The 18152-nt window shown below is 33.6% G+C and overlaps 1 long non-coding RNA gene across 2 annotated transcripts in view; it reads right to left on the bottom strand.

Annotated features, from left to right (window-relative positions):
- LOC140713440 (uncharacterized) overlaps positions 1-18152 on the bottom strand; it is a 404726-nt gene that overhangs the window by 303306 nt on the left and 83268 nt on the right. The gene's annotated exons all lie outside the window — the stretch shown is intronic.

Below are 18152 nucleotides of genomic sequence, written 5' to 3'. Positions count from 1 at the left end.
GCACTTGGAAGGACCATGAGAAGATTTTAATACTTCTTTGTCTGTTCTTCTCTGTTTTCCCCATGTAGCTGTTAAGATGTTTGTTTTGTTTGTATCAAATTGCCATTCTTATCCATTCAGAAACCAGAAAAGTGCCTTAAGCAAAGTAGTGTATTGGAGATGCTTTGAATTAGGAAATATAATTCTTATCCCAGTTCTACCAATGATCTCTTTATATTAGACAAGATATAACATCTCATCCTTTTAAGTTTGGATTACATATTAGAGAAATCCTGTTCCTCTGTTACCACTGAGAAGACTCAGCACTTCAGAGAGTATAAGTTATATGCAGCCATAGCTAGTTTGATGAGTCTGGTCTGGAATTCAGATCTCTTGGAGCCACCATAGGTTACCCCTGCATCTATTAAATTTCCTGAGCTTTGTTTTCTCTTCTTTAACATGAGAATTATATCATCCATTCTCACCTCATAAAGTTATTGTAATTTAAAAAATCATGACATGATGCATGATAAACAAAAGTGTCCATACTAATATGCAATATTGTTAGTGCATGACCTCCCAGAGCCCTCTTCTTTTTGTGGAATCAAAGATTATCCGTATTTCACTCTATTCTCTTAAACTGGGTTTTGATTACTAAGCTCTCCCCAATTTTTTATACACAGCAATTATATCTCTTTACACGGTAGACAAACAGAAATTTCTGTGCATGCACTGTTCCCACCATGCATTTTCCCCAAACTAGAATCATCTAGAAATAGATGCAGGAAATGTATCCTGATGGAGCCATAGATATCCTGAGTCTGAGACTGTAGCACAAACATGAGCAACCTTCTGGAGAAAAAGAAGGTAGGGATCAGAAATACAGACTAGAAGGAAGTAAAAGCAGAGTAAGAATTGTTCCTCTGGGAAAAATGGTAAATAACAGTCATTGTGCACCTGATATATGTTGGGCACCGTTACATATATTTTCACATTTGACATTCACAAAGTAGATGAATAAGATAGCTGGAGTCACTCATCCATAGCAAATAGAGCGAGAATGTAAACTGGGTCTGTCTGTTTATCAGTGCAGATAAATGAAATGAAAGCAAGGAGCCAGAGAGCAGCAGCTATGGGCACTTTTTCGAGCTAAATACACAGGAAAATAAGAAGATTCCCCAGATTCTGACAAGGACTTCCTGTGGGAGAACCAAGGCACTGGATGATGATGAGTGACTGCTGAGATTGTGCAAGAGGCCTAGCCCTGAGGCTGTCCCCGGAATCGAGTTACAGGCTTCAGAACAGAAAAAAATTTCTGCATCAGTCATGAGGTTAATGAATGTAAACTGAGGAGTCAAGCTAATGTGCTAAGACAGATGAAGTTCACCCATCCACTGCAATTTTTGGAGGTGAAATTAATCCTAGTTTCTCTTGTCAATATTACTTCTCTTCAGAATATCTTATACAGTCTTATGAAAAAAATCTCAAGTAAAAATCTCCAGCCCATTTTATGTGTTTCCATATGCCTAACAGATTTATCCACTTAGGGGTTTCATGGTAAATTATACAAAGTAAGTAGAAAGAATAATTATTTAATATTTCCACCAAATTTGTATCTTTAACACCATGACCTTTGTCAGTAAATAACACATTGAAAAGTTTGCATCCTCCTTGTTTTCAGCTCCATATACAACCTGTAGCAAGTCTTGTCAATTCTGTCTTTAAAATATATTCATTTACTCCTCTCCAACTCCATTCTCTTCACCATTACCATTTTTCTCATGGATCATTTAAAAAAGTAGTTAGTATTTCCATGCCGACTTCTGTTGTCAATTTCAAATCCATTCTTCATACTTTGGCCAGAGCATCTTTTATAAATGCATAGCTGATTATGTCACTCCTAGCAGTAATTTCCCATTCAGTTTAAATAAAGTTCAAATACATTTATGCTGTAATTTCTGTGAAAGATGCCCCTAGAGTTGTGCAGTGCACAGCCTGCATACCCTATGCTGAAGAGATACAATTTCCTTCTAATGTATTATTTTATCAACCTGTAACTCTCCTTCCTAATCCTTATACAATTGGAAATAATATTTTGGGCTGATAATTTATTTAAATCTTATATTTCTTGACTGTTAGCTTCATTGAAACAAAAACTAGTCTGTGTAGCCTGCCACTAAATCTTTATCTTCAAGAATACCCTAAACCAAACTAGTGCTGATAAATATGTGTAGAACAAACATGAATGTCAAATGGCTTACTGGATGACTAACAGTGCGATTAATTGAATAATTCACTTTTGAATAGTTTCAGAGAGATCATTACTAGGTTTGCATTTTTTGTGGCATAAAGATAAAAAAGCTCTTACTTTAAATTTTTGGTTAAGAGAGTATTGATATCCCTCTAAGGATGTCTAGCGTGTTTTTTTTATGATGATTACTTCTGTGATGCCTTCTCTGAAGATGCTAGCCCAAAACAATATCTTGATTCTCTGACTTATTCTAGAATTTATTATCTGCACTATTCCTTTTAAGCACTGATAATATTCTACCCATCTAACTACCAAGAAGACACCTAGATTTATGTAATCAAGCCCTTGTATATCAGCTCCCGTGGGCTCCTAGGCTTCTGGAATTGAGTTCAAGTTTGCATTTGTTTTGTGTTCCTGACAGAGACTAACACTGTTCTGTGTGCATAGAAAATAATCAGTGATCATAACATGTATGAATAAGTGAATGAATGAACAATTTGCAAGCAGCTGCAAGTTTCAATGTTCCTTATGGTAAGGATGAGAAAATTCCTGAACACATTTATCTTTCATTGTTTCAGAATTTTAAAGAAAAAATAGGAGAATTAAGACCGTCGTGTGACATCGTTTATGACATCTGCAAGTATGCTACCATATGAGAGCTAGATACTAGTTTTTTCCATGAAATTTGATTTGTCTGGTAAGTTTTCTTCTCTTTCTTTTTAAAATAATTCTATAATATTGACTTTTGTTTTTAATTTTATTTTGTTGAAAGAAATATCTTAGCCTTACTTCAGTTTTGAAGAAAAAGTTATAAATCATAGCCCTCTTGTCCTAGTCCATCAATTTTATCATTTTTTGTAATTCAATATACTTAGATTTTTGTAATTATAACATACAAATAAGTTTGTTTTATTGTTTTATGTTTTCATTTGAGAAAGTAATTATTCCATGAAAATTTTGTTTTCATTATATAAGAGACACATTCATGAAAAGCTCGGTATCAAGAAAATTAGTTTTATTTTTGCTAAATTACATTAGTTTTGCTTTAAGTAGGCAGTTAATCAAGATGGCTGCTAGCATTGCTTTCTCCTTTTAGCTTCTGAAAAGCCACTAATATTTCTGATAGATTTATCTCCATTTGCTATTAAAGTTCAATGGACAATGACTGCTAATATTTAGTTTGAAGACGAATGTAATTGTAGGAAGAGCACAGCTTTAGGCATTTATAAAAGTCCTGGTTTAACTCCTGATTTCAACACTTAGTGTCCGTGTGATCTAGAAAAAATTACTTTAATTGTTTGAGACTTAGTTTCTTCATCTGTAAAATGGTTATGATAATTCCTATTTTGAAGTATGTTGTGATAAAGCAGAAGTAAAATGCATGGCAATGCAAATTAAATGCTAATTTCTTTCTCTCCTCACACCCACATCTCATCTTTTCTTTTTTTTTTTTTTTCAGATACAGGGTCTCACTCTGTAACCAAGGTTGGAGTGTAGTGGCATGGTCATAGCTCACTGCAACCTCAAACTCTTGTCACCCTATCTTCATACCTTTTTGGTAAACTCTTCACTCCCCCTAACCTATAGTCTCACACGTTTTCAAAACAGCTGAAACTAAACTGAGATAAATGTTGGTTTCAGTTTGAGAGCCAAAGATGTTTAATTCTGTTGTATTATTTTTTCTTTAAAAACATCTAGAAGAATTAAAGAGTGTAAGCCTGGCAGTAATTTTAAACATATTGGTGATCTTTAATAATAACAACAGCGGCAATAAAAACAATCATAAACCCCACTATTTATCAAAAGCTCATTATGTAGAAAGAACTGTCCTAAATATTTTACATAGATTATCTCTAATACTTAGAAAAATTGTATAGTAATCATAAGCTTGTAATTTAGAAGAAACAAGGAACAAATTCATATGCCCAAGGGTATGCAGCATACAAATGCTACAGACCAAGCAGCTCCAAGCAGAAATTCCCAGGTCTATTTCTTATTTTCTATTCAGTTTATACTATTTTCCCCTAATAAACATCTACAAATCAACCTATAGTATATGACTTCATTCAATGAAAGCATTCATTAAAAAATCAATAAAACTGCTGTTTAAAGATACCTACCATAAATCACATACACATTTATAAATTGTACACACAACTCATTTTGTGTTTTGAGCAGTTTTCTATCACTATTGAAGATTCAGGAGACATTATTGGTGATATCGTACTGAGTTTCTATCAGCACACAATATTGATCACTGTCCTAACAATTTTGAAGTGCTCTTACTGCCATTGGAGACTTAATTGACAAAAGGCTGAGAAGGGAGTCCAACACTGATTTCCTTGCTCTCCAAGGCATTATGTAGCACTGACAAAGAGAGTAGGGTATATAAAACCATGTCAAAGAAGTAATTATTCTTCTGAGTTCAATTGATTAACAATGGCATCATGCTTCAACAACTCACGTAAGTTAATTTTTAATGTGCATATGTTTATTCATTTATTCACTTATGTATGTTTGACTCCATATTATTTATTCAGACATCATATTCTAGATCCAATACTTGAAGCAAGGAGTACTAGGATAATGAATGACGGTGCTTGATGTTAGCTCACTGCAATAAAAATGCAGTTCTATATGATGTTGCTTGTTAAATATTTCAATAAGGAACATCTATGTTCCTTTATTATTAGTGTAACATGTATGCTGTGGTATTAGTGTACCATGAGAGTCTGTAGAAAAGTGGGAGTTAGCTGGGGCATTAGAAAAGCAATCTTAGATTAAACAAAAGGGTGATATAGGACTTGATCAAGAATAGAGGGATTGGAAAGAGAATTCCAGGCCAAAATAGTGGTATTTGCAAACATATTGAGTTAAGACAGAACCTGTGAAAGTTGGGAAACAGAAAAAAAAAAGAGAAAGAGAGAGACAGAGAGAGAGATAATGGCATACCATCTTTTAAAAAATTATTTAAAATCAAAAGAAAGAAGAGTTATAATTCAGTTTAGATGTTATTACATGCAAGAAGCTGGCAACTCCATTCAAACTGGTAAATCCATAATGAAACTTGTGGACTTGTGTAAATATAAATGCCGAGGTTGAAAGGGCTTCAGGATGACTCATCCTAATGTCTCTGGTCCTATTTCCCTGAGACTCCCTCTTTTACACTCTTCTAAGTTGTTTTCTGGCTGATGCTAGATTCTTCAATGGGCAATAAATGGGTCTAGAATTCCACACTATCCAGATATATTTCCCTCATAATATCCCCCATATTTCATTGGCTTAAATATGGTTCTATCTCCCTATAGAAGCCAATTTTTTTATTATACAACACCGGGAAGTATCTTGTTGATCCGTCAAGTTGTTGGTCAAGTGAACTAATGATTATGATAAAGGGAATAGGATTAACTTTAAACTAATTGGGTAAACCTGTTGATTGGCCAGCAAAGTGATGAAGGAAAATATTAGTTTCCTCAAAAATCATGATATTCAGATAGAAGAATGGAACATCTAGAAGGTAGTTACTAGGAAGGGGGAGAGGGTAAATGGAAAGTGGACAAGTAATACTGTCCACTGCAACTCTCGGAAAGTAAGTTTTTATTTTCATTTTAGGAAGATCACAAGGTCTACAACGTGGAAAATGTCCAGTTGAAGGAAGATGGAAAGGATTGGAATGGAATATCTCAAATTTTTTGCTTTATCCACTTAGGAGTTGATGATGCCTAAAATAAAGATATGAAAGAGATCAAGAAGTGATAATTAAACGGTCAATTTTCTAACTTGTATTTTTAGCTGAGATACATGAGAGTATCATGAATGGTTTTGGACAAACATAAAAAAGTCCTCTGTATCTAATTACATCTTTCACAAGATGCCAGTATAGTTATGGTTATATTTTTAAAGTACTTATACATGACTACTGAAAGTAGTTTTGATATAACTATATATTTCTATATAATTTATTTAGGTGAATACCATGTTTACTGGCATTTTATTGAAATTCTATGTAATAGGATTTTAGTTCTTAACGTTTTGGATTATTAATGTATTTTATTATAGTCAATATTATACTAGTATTTCTGTTGTTTCTTTTCTCTTATTTTATCCTGAAAACATTTTCATGAATAATTCTTTCTCTGTATGTGCTTGTTTTTCTTTATAGAGATTTTATAAATTAATACAGTTCTGTATTTCTGCCTCTTACCACACATTATAGAAGAATCCAGTTAATTATTTGTTAATTGTCTATTTATATAAACAATTAGGGCTATATGTAGCAAATGCTCATATGACTGATGATGAGAATCCATACTGAATTCTAGGTCAGTAAGCTATGAGGAAACAAGATTGTTCCAGTAAATCTCAAGAATAATTTATATTATTTCGTTCTCATGAAAAAGTAAAGCTTTCCTGGAGTTCAGAAAACATTCCTCATCCTCCTTTCCAAGACTATTTCGTTTCTTATGGTCTATTAAATATAGCGTTTCTTCCTAAAAGTCCCAAACAAAACATTTTACAAATTGCTAATACACACACACACACACACACACACACGTGTGTATATATATATACACACACATATATACACACGCACTTATATAATTAATTTTTGGAACTGTATAAACATTGTGTCCCAAAATGTTTTCTGAAGGAGGTATAGGTTTTTATCTTTTTTTTTTTTTTTTTGTAAAACTAGCTTTATTGAGGTATAATTGACACACAGTAAACAGACATATAACACTCAAATGGAGACATTTTGACATATGCATATACCTGTGGTCATCACCACAATCAAGATAGCAAGCATAGCCATTACCCCCAAATGTTTCTTCATCCATCTTTATAATCCCTCCCTTTCTCTCCACCCACTGCCCCCCACAACCACTGATCTGCCTTCTGTCACTACAGATTAGTTTGCATTTAATAGAATTTCATATAAATGGAATTGTACAAGATGTACTCTTTATTTTGAAGAGTCTGGCTTTTTTCACTCGTCACAGTAGAGATTTATCCATGCTGTATGTGTTGATGGTTTATTCCTTTACGTCTCTGAGTAGCGCTCCATTATATGGACATGCCACCATTTTCTTTATCCACATTCACTGGCTAAGGAACATTGGGGTTGTTTCCAGGTTTGGTTATTATATATAAGGCTGCATGAACATTTGTATACAAGTTGGTTCTCTTTGGTAAATACTTAGTATTGGAAGGGCTGTATTATACTTAACTTCTTTAAAAATTGTATTTTTTTGAGACAGGGTCTCACTCTGTCTCCCAGGCTAGAGTGCAGTGGCACCATCACAGCCCACTACAACCTCTGCCTCCCCAGTCCAAACGACTCTCCTGCCTCAGCCTCCCGAGTAGCTGGGACCATAGGCATGCCCCACCACATCTGGCCAATTTTTGCATTTTTGGTAGAGACAGGTTTCACCATGTTGGCCAGGCTGGCCTCGAACTCCTGACCTCAAGTGATCTGCTTGCCTTGGTCTCCCAAAGTGCTGGGATTACAAGTGTGAGCCATCACACCCAGCCCATACTTAACTTTTTAAGAAACTTGCCTGTACTGTTTTCTAAAGTGGTTGTACTATTTTACATTCCCTCCAGCATCCTTTTATGTATGAGACTTCCCATTCCTCCACATCCTTGACAAAAATTGGTATGGTCAGTCTTTTTCTCTTTAGCTATTCTAATAGCTATGTAGTGATGGCTCATTGTGGTTTTAATTTGCATTTCCCTAAATACTAATAATGTTAAGGATCTTTTCATTTGTTTCTTTGCCATTTGTATATCCTCTTTAGTGAAATGTCTATTTAAATATCTTGCCTGCCTGTTTGAAATTGTTTGATTTCTTACTATTGAGTTGTAGGACATACTTTTAGTATTCTAGATACGAGTCTTTGATCAGATATGTGATTTGCATACACCATGGAATACTATGCAGCCATAAAAAAGGATGAGTTTGTGTCCTTTGCAGGGACATGGATGCAGCTGGAAACCATCATTCTCAGCAAACTATCACAAGAACAGAAAACCGAACGCCACGTGTTCTCACTCATAGGTGGGAACTGAACAATGAGATCACTTGGACACAGGAAGGGGAACATCACACACTGGGACCCATTGTGGGGAGGGGGGAAGGAGGAGGGATAGCATTAGGAGATATACCTAATGTAAATGGCAAGTTAATGGGTGCAGCACACCAACATGGCGCATGTATACATATGTAACAAACCTGCACATTGTGCACATGTACCCTAGAACTTAAAGTATAAAAAAAAAAAAAAATTCCATATAGCAAAAGGTAGAAAATAAAGGAAAAAAAGCAGTAAAATTTTACATTCAGAAAGGAAAGCTTATCAATGCTTTAAAAAACTGAGATTTAGTTAGTCCAAAAAAACATGCCATGATTCTTTGCCTTCCAATACAAAAGTGCAGGACACTTGGTTTTTAATCTCTTCCCCACCCCACCCCAACCAAAACAAAAAACAAAAAACAAAAAACAACAACAACAACAAAAAACGAAGTCTTGGTAAGATTGCCTGGTTACTAAGTGAATGCAGACAAAATGTGGTAAGTAGAGACTCTCTAGTGCCTGTAGGGATGAGCCTCCTTTGTCTTCAAGAAGCCAGTATAATTATGCTATCTACCCATTTCCCTCTCTCTGGAGCCTCAGCTGGACCTGTTTCCAAAACTTTATCTCTCTTAATTACATCAGTCTTTGAATGCCGGGAATATAGTATGAATAGTAAAGTAACTTTGTGTAGTACTGGAATTAAAGGGCTTAATGCTTCACCTTGCAGTTATTTTGCTGTAAGTGTTTTAAAGCTGATACTTTATTTACATCCAGAGTTAAATTAAAGTAGAAAACTGACAGCATCTTAGCACTAAACTGCAAGCTTCGCATATAGTGCTGTAACGAACATGACAGTGCTAGTATCTCTTTTAGATCCTTGTTTAAATTACTTTGAAGAAATACTCAGAAGTCAGATTGCCGGATAAAATAGTACTTGTATTTTAAAACATTTTGAGAAACCTCCATACTGTTTTCCATATATAGTAGTTCATTCTCACACTGCTATAAAGAAGTACCTGAGATTGGGTAATTTACAAATAAAAGAGGTTTAATTGGCTCATGTTTTCACAGGTTGTATATGAAGCATGGCTGAGGAGGCCTCAGGAAACTTACATTCATGGCAGAAGGTGAAGGAGAAGCGGGCACAGCTTACCTGGCCAGAGAAGCAGGAAGAGAAAGAAGGAGGAGGGGCTTCACACTTTTAAAAACCAGATCTCATGAGAACTCACTAACTATCATGAGAACAGCAAGGGGAAAACCCTCTCCCATGATCAAATCACTTCCCACCAGGCCTCTCCACCAACATTGCATATTGTAATTTGATATGAGATTTTGGTGGGGACACAGATCCAAACCATATCAACATAGTAGATGCATCATTTTAGTTCTCACTAACAGTACAGTTTCTTTTTTTCATATTCTAACATCAGTTGAAATTAAAAAAATAGCTATGCTCACAGGTGTGAGATAGTATCACATTGTAGTTATGATTTAGACTTTCCTGATGATTAGTGGCATTGATCATTTTTTTTTATAAACCTGTTGGCTATTTGTTTGTCTTTGGAGAAACATCTATTTAAGTTCTTTCCCCGTTTGTAAATTAGGTTATTAGTTCTGTTTTGTTTTGTTTGTTGTATTGAGTTGTAGGAGTTTCTTATACATTTTTGGAAATTGATTACTTATCAAATATGCATTTTGAAAATATTTTATTCCATTATTTAGACCTTTATCCTCTGTTATTTTCTTCTTAGTGCAGAAGCTTCTCAGTTTGATGTAGTCCTACTTGTTTAATTTTGTTTTTGTTGTCTATGCTTTTAGTATCATATGCATAAAATAATTTTCAAAACAAATATTCTGAAGCATTTTCCATGTATTTTCTCCTAGGAATTTTAAAATTTCAGATTTTACATTTAAATATTTAATAATTTTGATTTGATTTTTAGATGGTATAAGATGAGGATCTCAGTTTTTCTTCTTCATGTGAATATCCAATTTTCCCACCATAATTTATTTTAAAAACTTAATTTTTTTCATCATATATTATTAACTCCCTTGTTGAAGATCAGTTGACTATATCTGTGTTCTGTTCCATTGGTCTATATATCTGTTTTTATGCCAGTACCATACAATTTTGATTGCTATACCATTGTAATATATTTTGAAATTAGGAAGCATGATGCCTCCAGCTTTGTTTTTCTTTCTAAAGATACATATTGTAATTTAATTTGGATAGTCATAATTCTTCAAGGTTTCATATGAATTGTAGAATTGTTTTCATTTCTATAAAACATGCCATTGAGAGTTGACAGGGACTCCATAGAATCTGTAGACCCCTTCGGGTAGCATAGATATTTTAACAATATTAAGTCTTTTTCTTTAACGTTTGGTAGAATTCACTAGTAAAGCCATCTGTTCCTAGAGTTTGCAATATACATTTGGACTAATCCAAGTGCACTTCTGGGTTATCTTGAAGGATAATTTTTGCAGGGTATAGAATTCTGGGCTTCCCCCCCTGCCCCCCGCCATTCAGCACAATTCACTTTACTTTTTGGCAGGCATGACATCTGAAGAAAAATCAGATGTTATTCTTATCCTTGCTCCTCTATAGGTAAAAATTCCCTCTACCCCTGGCTTCTTTACAATATTTTTTGTATTTGATTTTCTGTAATTTGAAAATTACATGGTTAGATGTAGTGGTTTTGTTTTGTTTTGTTTGTTTTGGCATTTATGCTACTTAGAGTTTTCTGAATTTCCTGAATCTATGATTTGGTGTCTGACATTAATTTGAGTAATAATCATTAATGTTTCAAATATTTTGTTCTGTCCTTTTCTGTCTTTCTTATTTTTCTGAAACTTCTTCCATTTTGTGTATGTTATATCTTTTATAGTTGTGTCATAATTGTTGGATATTCTGGCTCTGTTTTACTTTTCAGGTTTTTTTTTTTTTTTTTTTCCTTTTGCTTTTCAATTTTCATGGTTTCTATTGAGATATCTTCAAGCTCAGAAATTCTTTCCTCAGCCATTCCCAGTCTACCATTAAACCCACGAAAAATCTTTATTTACTTTTCTTAGAGCGTTTTTTATTTCTAGAATTAATTTTTGTTATTTCCTCGGATTATTATCTTTTTTTTTTTTTTCCCCCCAGAGATCTGATCTTTCTCTTGCCTATACTGGTCTCAAATTCTAGCCTCAAGTGATCCTCCAACCTTAGCTTTCCAAATTGCTGGGATTACAGTTTCTTTTTTCTTAATTAGTCTAACAAAGAGTTTGTCTCTCTTTCTTTTTTTTTTTTCAAAAAAAGTTTAGTTCTGTTGATTCATTCATGTTGTTCTGTTTTTTATTTAATTTACTTCTGCTCCAGATTTCTCAGCAGAAATCCTACAAGCTAGAAGGAATTGGGGCCCTATCTTCAGCCTCCTTAAACAAAACAATTATCAGCCAAGAATTTTTTAACCAGTGAAATTAAGCTTCATAAATGAAAAAAAGATACAGTCTTTTTCAGATAAACAAATGCTGAGAGAATTTGCCACTATCAAGCCAGCACTACAAGAACTGCTAAAAGGAGCTCAAAATCTTGAAACAAATCCACCAAAATAGAACCTTCTTAAAGTTTAAATTTCACAGGACATATAACACATAAACACAATAAAAAAAAAATCAAGGTATTCAGGCAACAAATAGCAACATTAATAGAAAAGTCTCTCACATCTCAATACTAACATTGAACGTAAGTGGCCTAAATGCTCCACTTAGAAGATACAGAATGGCAGAATGAATAAGAATTTACCATCAAATATCTGCTGTCTTCAAGAGACTCACCTAACACATAAGGACTCACATAAAGTAAAGGTAAAGGTGTGGAAAAAGATATTCCATGCAAATGGATATCAAAAGCAATTATCCCTCATCCCTGTTCTACCCTTTCCCCAAAATCCCCAAAGTTCATCATATCATTCTTATGCCTTTGCATCCTCATTGCTTAGCTCTCACTAATGAGTGAGAACATACAATCTTTGGTTTCCCATTCCAGAGTCACTTAGAATAATGGTCTCCAATACCATCCAGCTTGCTGCAAATGCCATTATTTCTTTCCTTTTTATGGCTGAGTAGTATTCCACTATATATATATCCATTAAGTACATTACACATTATATATATCCCACTATATATTATATATTATATATATTCCATTTTCTATATGTGTGTGTGTGTGTATATATATAGCTGCTGATAGAACAGAAAAACTATCAGTAAAGTTAAAGAAGATGTGAATCAGAAAATTAACATACTAGTATTTCATTATATATATATAGTATGTATTATATACTATATACGTATGGAACCAGACCAAATGCCCATCAATCAATGAGTATATAAAGAACTGTGGTATATATATGATATATATATATATATCTCATATATACAATGGAATACTACTATGTATCCAGTGGTTTTGATAGATTGCATCACTATTATTGTTCACTTCAAATAATTTTTAATTTCAATCTTGATTTTATTGTTTATTTAACGATCATTCAGGAGCAGGTTATTTAATTTCCATGTATTTGCATGGTTTTGAAGGTTCCTTTTTGAGTTGATTTCCAATTTTATTCCACTGTCGTCTGAGAGAGTACTTGATACAATTTCAATTTATTTCAATTACTTGAGACTTGTTGTGTAGCCTGTCTTATGGCCTATCTTGGAGAATGTTCCATGTGCTGATGAATAGAATGTTTATACTGCAGTTGTTGGGTAAAATGCTCTGTAAATATCTATTAAGTCCATTTGTTCTAGGGCATAGTTTATTTATTTATTTATTTTACTTCTTCTTCTTCTTATTATTATTATTACTATTATTGTTATTATTATTTGAGACAGAGTTTCACTCTTGTTACCCAGGCTGGAGTGCAGTGGTGCAATCTCAATTCACTGTAACCTCCACCTCCCAGGTTCATGCGATTCTCCTGCCTTGGCCTCCTGAGTACCTGGGATTACAGGCGTGCACCACCATGCCCAGCTAATTTTTTGTATTTTTGGTAGAGACGGGATTTCATCATATTGGCCAGGCTGGTCTTGAACTCCTGACCTCAGGTGATCCTCCCACCTGATACTCCCAAAGTGTAGGGATTACAGGGGTGAGCCACCACACCCAGCTTATTTATGTTTTGAGATGGAGTCTCACTCTTGTCACCCAGGCTGGAGTGCAGTGGTACAATCTTGGCTCACTGTAGCCTCCACCTCCCGGGTTCAAGTGATTCTCCTGCCTCAGCCTCCCAAGTAGCTGGGATTACAGGCACCCACCACCATGACCGGCTAATTGTTTTGTAATTTTAGTAGAGATGGGATTTCACCATGCCGACCACGCTGGTCTCAAACTCCTGACCTCTAGTGATCCAACTGCCTCAGCCTCCCAAAGTGCTGCTATTACAAGCATGAGCCACCGCGCCCAGTTGTGTATAGTTTAAATTCATTGTTTAGTTGTTGGCTTTCTGTTTTGATGACTTGTCTAGTGCTGTCAGTGAAGTATTGAATTCCCTCACTATTGTGTTGCCGTCTCTCTCATTTCTTAGGTCTAGTAGTAACTGTTTCATAAATTTGGGAGCTCCAGTGTTAGGTGCATATATATTTAGGATTCAAAAAGATCAAATATTTCCTTGAATTTCATTGTCACGTTGTCTTTGATCAAGGAGTACTGTTTTGTGGACATGTCTTAACTTCCAAACATTTAAAAAGGTAGGGAAACTTGCAAACTGTTTGATTTCTGGATTAATAGCATTATGGCTTCATAAAATTTTTTCCAGTTGAAATCATTTGATATGCGTTACGATTTATTCTATTTCTTATTAAATGGATAATTTTTGTAAACATTCCCTGTGTGCATTAAATCCCTTTCCTTCTGCATTTGTAAAAATGTTCCTCTGAATTTTTCTGTAAGGTCAATTATGTTAATTTCCTGATTCACATCTTCTTTAACCTTACTGATGTTTCTCTGTTCTCTCAGCAGCTAAGAAGCATGTTAAAACTCCTCATTATAGTTTTGCCTCTTTGGCTTCTTTTAAAAATTCTGGAAGGTAAGCTTCACACATTTCAATTTAGGTTATTAAGTGCATACACATTTAAAATTATTTTAGCTTACTAGTAAAATATTTTTATAGTTAACAAGAGTCCCTTTTTTATTTCTAGCAATGCTTTATGACTTAATGTTTATTTTATTAGCTTAATATAGCTATTAATTAAGATATTAATATATGCTATCTTTTGCTGGTTGGGATGACATAATATTTTCTATTCTGTATTTCTATGCTTTCACAGGCTAATGTTTCACATGGCTCTCACAGAAAACATTTGAGTTTTATTATTTTATCCAATCTGATAATATTTGATTTTTAATTGGAAGAACATAGTCCGTCTACATTAAGGTGATAGCCAAAATTATGATTTTAAATCTATTACCTCATTATATAGTTTCTATTTCTACTTTCAGTTCTGTATACATTTACTTTCTTGATCCGTTTAAGATTGTGTGTTTATGTGCGTGTAAGATATTTTATTTTCCAGAGAAGTTTTAGGTTTACAACAAAATTGAGTGAAAGGGAAATATTTCCCATGTATCTATTGCTTCCATATACGCATAGCTTCCCCATTATCCACTTTCCCCACCAAGGTGACATATTTGTTACAATTAATGAACATCCATTGACACATCATTGTCATCCAGAGTCCACAGTTCATATTAGGGATCATTCTTGGTGTTGGACAAATGTATAGAAACATGTGTCTACCATCGTAGTATCATAAGCAGCAGTTTTACTGCCCTAAAAAGCCTATGTGCTTCACGTATCCATCTATCCCTCCCACCAATTCCTGAACACCACTGATCTTTTTACTGTCTTCATAGTTTTATCTTTCTGTAGAATGTCATATAATTGGAATTATACAGTATGTAGTCATTTCAAATTGGCTTCTTTCACTCAGTAATATTCCCGTAAGTTTCCTTGCCTTCATAGCCCATGTCATTTTAATACTGAATAATATTTCAATGACAGAATGTACAGGTTATTTATCTATTAATGCTCTAAAGGACATCTTGGTGACTTCCAAATTTTGCCAAAATAGAAGAATAAAGCGTCTATAAATATCTGTGAACAGATTTTTGTGTGGACACAGTTTTCAACTCCTTTAGCTATATATCAAAGTAGTGTGATGGCTGTATCATGTGGTATAAATACATTTAGTTTTGTAAGAAACTGTCAAAGTATCTTCCAAAGTGGTTGTACCATTTTGCATTCTTGCCAGCCATAAATGAGAGTCCTGTTGTTCCACATCTCTGCCAGCATTTGGTGCTTTTAGTGTTCTGGATTTGGGCTATTCTAACAGGCATGTGGTGATATTTTACTGTTAGTTTGTATTTTTCTGAAGACAAACAATGTGGAGTGCCTTTTCATATGATAATTGGATCTGTATGTCTTTTTGATGAGGTGTCTGTTAAAAGTTTTGGCCCATTACAGAATTGGTTTGTTTGTGTCTTTATTGTTGAGTTTTAACATTTTTTTGTATATTTTGGATAGCAGTCCTTTATATGGTATGTCTTTTACAAATATTTTCTCCCTGTCTTTGTCTTGTGTTTTTATTCTCTTGACGGTTTATTTCAAAGAGCAGATATTTTAGAAATGTTAATGATCACCAGCTTATCCTTTATAGATTATACCATTGGTGTTGCATGTAAATATATATAATATGTATTTATATATTGTATATATATAATTTTAGATCTGTGCTCCATTTTGTGTTTATTTTTATGAAGGGTGGAAGGTCTGTGTCTAGATTCATTTTTGTGTGTGTGTGCATGCAGATGCCAGTTGTTTCAGCATTGTTTGTTGAAGATCTGTCTTATTTCCATTGTATTACCTTTCCACCTTTGTCAAAAATCAGTTGACTATATGTTTGTGGGTCTATTTCTGAAAATTCTGTTCTGTTCCATTTATCTGTCTACTCTTTCACTAAAACTATATTCTCTTGATTACTACAGCTGTATAGTCTGTTTTGAAGTCAGATACCATCAGTTGTTCAACTTTATTCTACTTCAATCTTATGTTGGTTTTTCTGGGTCCTTTTTCTCTATATACAAACTTTAGAGTCAGTTTATCAATATCTACAAAATAACTCTATAGGATTTTTATTGGGATTTAATTGCATTTAATGTATTAATACTTTAGTTTATTCATAGGTCAAGTTGAGAAGAACCAGTATCTTGACAATTTCCAAGTCCTCCTATCTATGAATATAAAATATAGTTCCATTTATTGTTTTTAATTTCTTTCATCAAAGTTTTATATTTTTTCTCATATCTTATACATCTATTCTTAGATTTATATTTAAGCATTTAATTTTGGGGGGTACTAATGTAAATGATGTGTTTTTTTTTTTTTTTAATTTCAAATTCTCCTTATTTATTGCTAGTATACAGAAAAGTAATTTGTTAGTTCCAGGATTGTTTTTCTTCTTCTTGTTTTTTTTTTTTTTTTTTTTTTTTTTGTAAATTCTTTTATTTTCTACATAAACAATCATTTCGTTTTTGAGAAAAATCAGCTTTATTTCTTTTTTTCTCAGTCTATATACTTTTAAATTTTATTTTCCTGTCTTATTGCACTAGCTGGAATGTCCAATATCACACTGAAAAGCAGTGGAGAAAGGAGACTTTTGCCTTATTTCTGATCATAGCAGGAAAGTTTTGAGTGTTTTACAGTTAAGAATTTTGTTAGATGCAGGTTTTTGTAGTTGTTCTTTAACAAGTTAAGGAAAATCTCTTCTCTTTCTTTTTTACTGAAAGTTTTTATTATGAATTAATATTGCATTTTGTTAAATGCTTTTCTGCATCTATTGACATGGTTATGTAATTTTTTAATTTATTCACACTAAACTGTAGTTTAGTTACATTATATCAACAGATATGATAGATTACGTTAATCAATTTTTGAATGTTGAACCAGGTTTGCATAAAAGGAGTAAATCCCACTTGGTAGTGGTGTATAAGTCTTTTTATACATGTTGGATTGAACTTACTAATATTTTGTTGAAGATTTTGCATCTATGTTTAAAGTAGATATTAATCTATTAGTTTTCATTTCTTGTAATATCTTTGATTTTGATATTAGAGCCTCCTAAAATGAGTTAGGAAGTATTTCCTCTACTTCAATTTTTAAAGAGCTTGTGAGAAATTGGTATAATTTCTTCCTAATATGTTTGGTAGAATTCACAATTGAACCCAAATTAGCCTCGTGTTTTCTATTTTTACATGTTCTTATTTATTGGTTCAGTGTCTGATATAGTTGGGATGTTGTCCCTGACCAAATTTCATGTTGGAATGTAATCCCCAGTGTTGGAAGTGGAGCCTGGTGGAAGGTGATTGGATCATGGGAGCAAATTTCTCATGAATTGTTTCAGCACCATCCACTTGGAACTGTACTTGAGATAGTGATTAAGTTCTAATGAGATCTGTTTGTTTAAAAGTGTGAGACAACTTTCCTGTTTGTCTGTTTGTTTTTCAGCCTTTTTTCCCTTTGCTTTTCAATATTGATGGTTTCTACTGAGACGTCTCCAAGCTCAGAAATTCATTCTTCAGCCATTCCCAGTTTACCACTAAACCCACCAAAAACATTCTTCATTTCTCTTACTGTGTTTCTGATCTCTAAAATTTATTTTTGTTATTTCTAAGAATTTTAATCTCTATGTACAGTGTCCATCTAGTATTGCATGCTGGGTCCTTTATCCATTATAGCTCTTGGCATCTTAATTATAGCTATTTTAAATTCCTGTCTGAAAATTCCAACATTTCTGCTATATTTAGTT

Source organism: Chlorocebus sabaeus, chromosome 14 (assembly GCF_047675955.1).
Source record: "Chlorocebus sabaeus isolate Y175 chromosome 14, mChlSab1.0.hap1, whole genome shotgun sequence".
Lineage (NCBI taxonomy): Eukaryota > Metazoa > Chordata > Mammalia > Primates > Cercopithecidae > Chlorocebus > Chlorocebus sabaeus.
The sequence above is the reverse complement of the archived record's forward strand: the minus strand, read 5'-3'. Positions and strand labels throughout refer to the sequence as shown.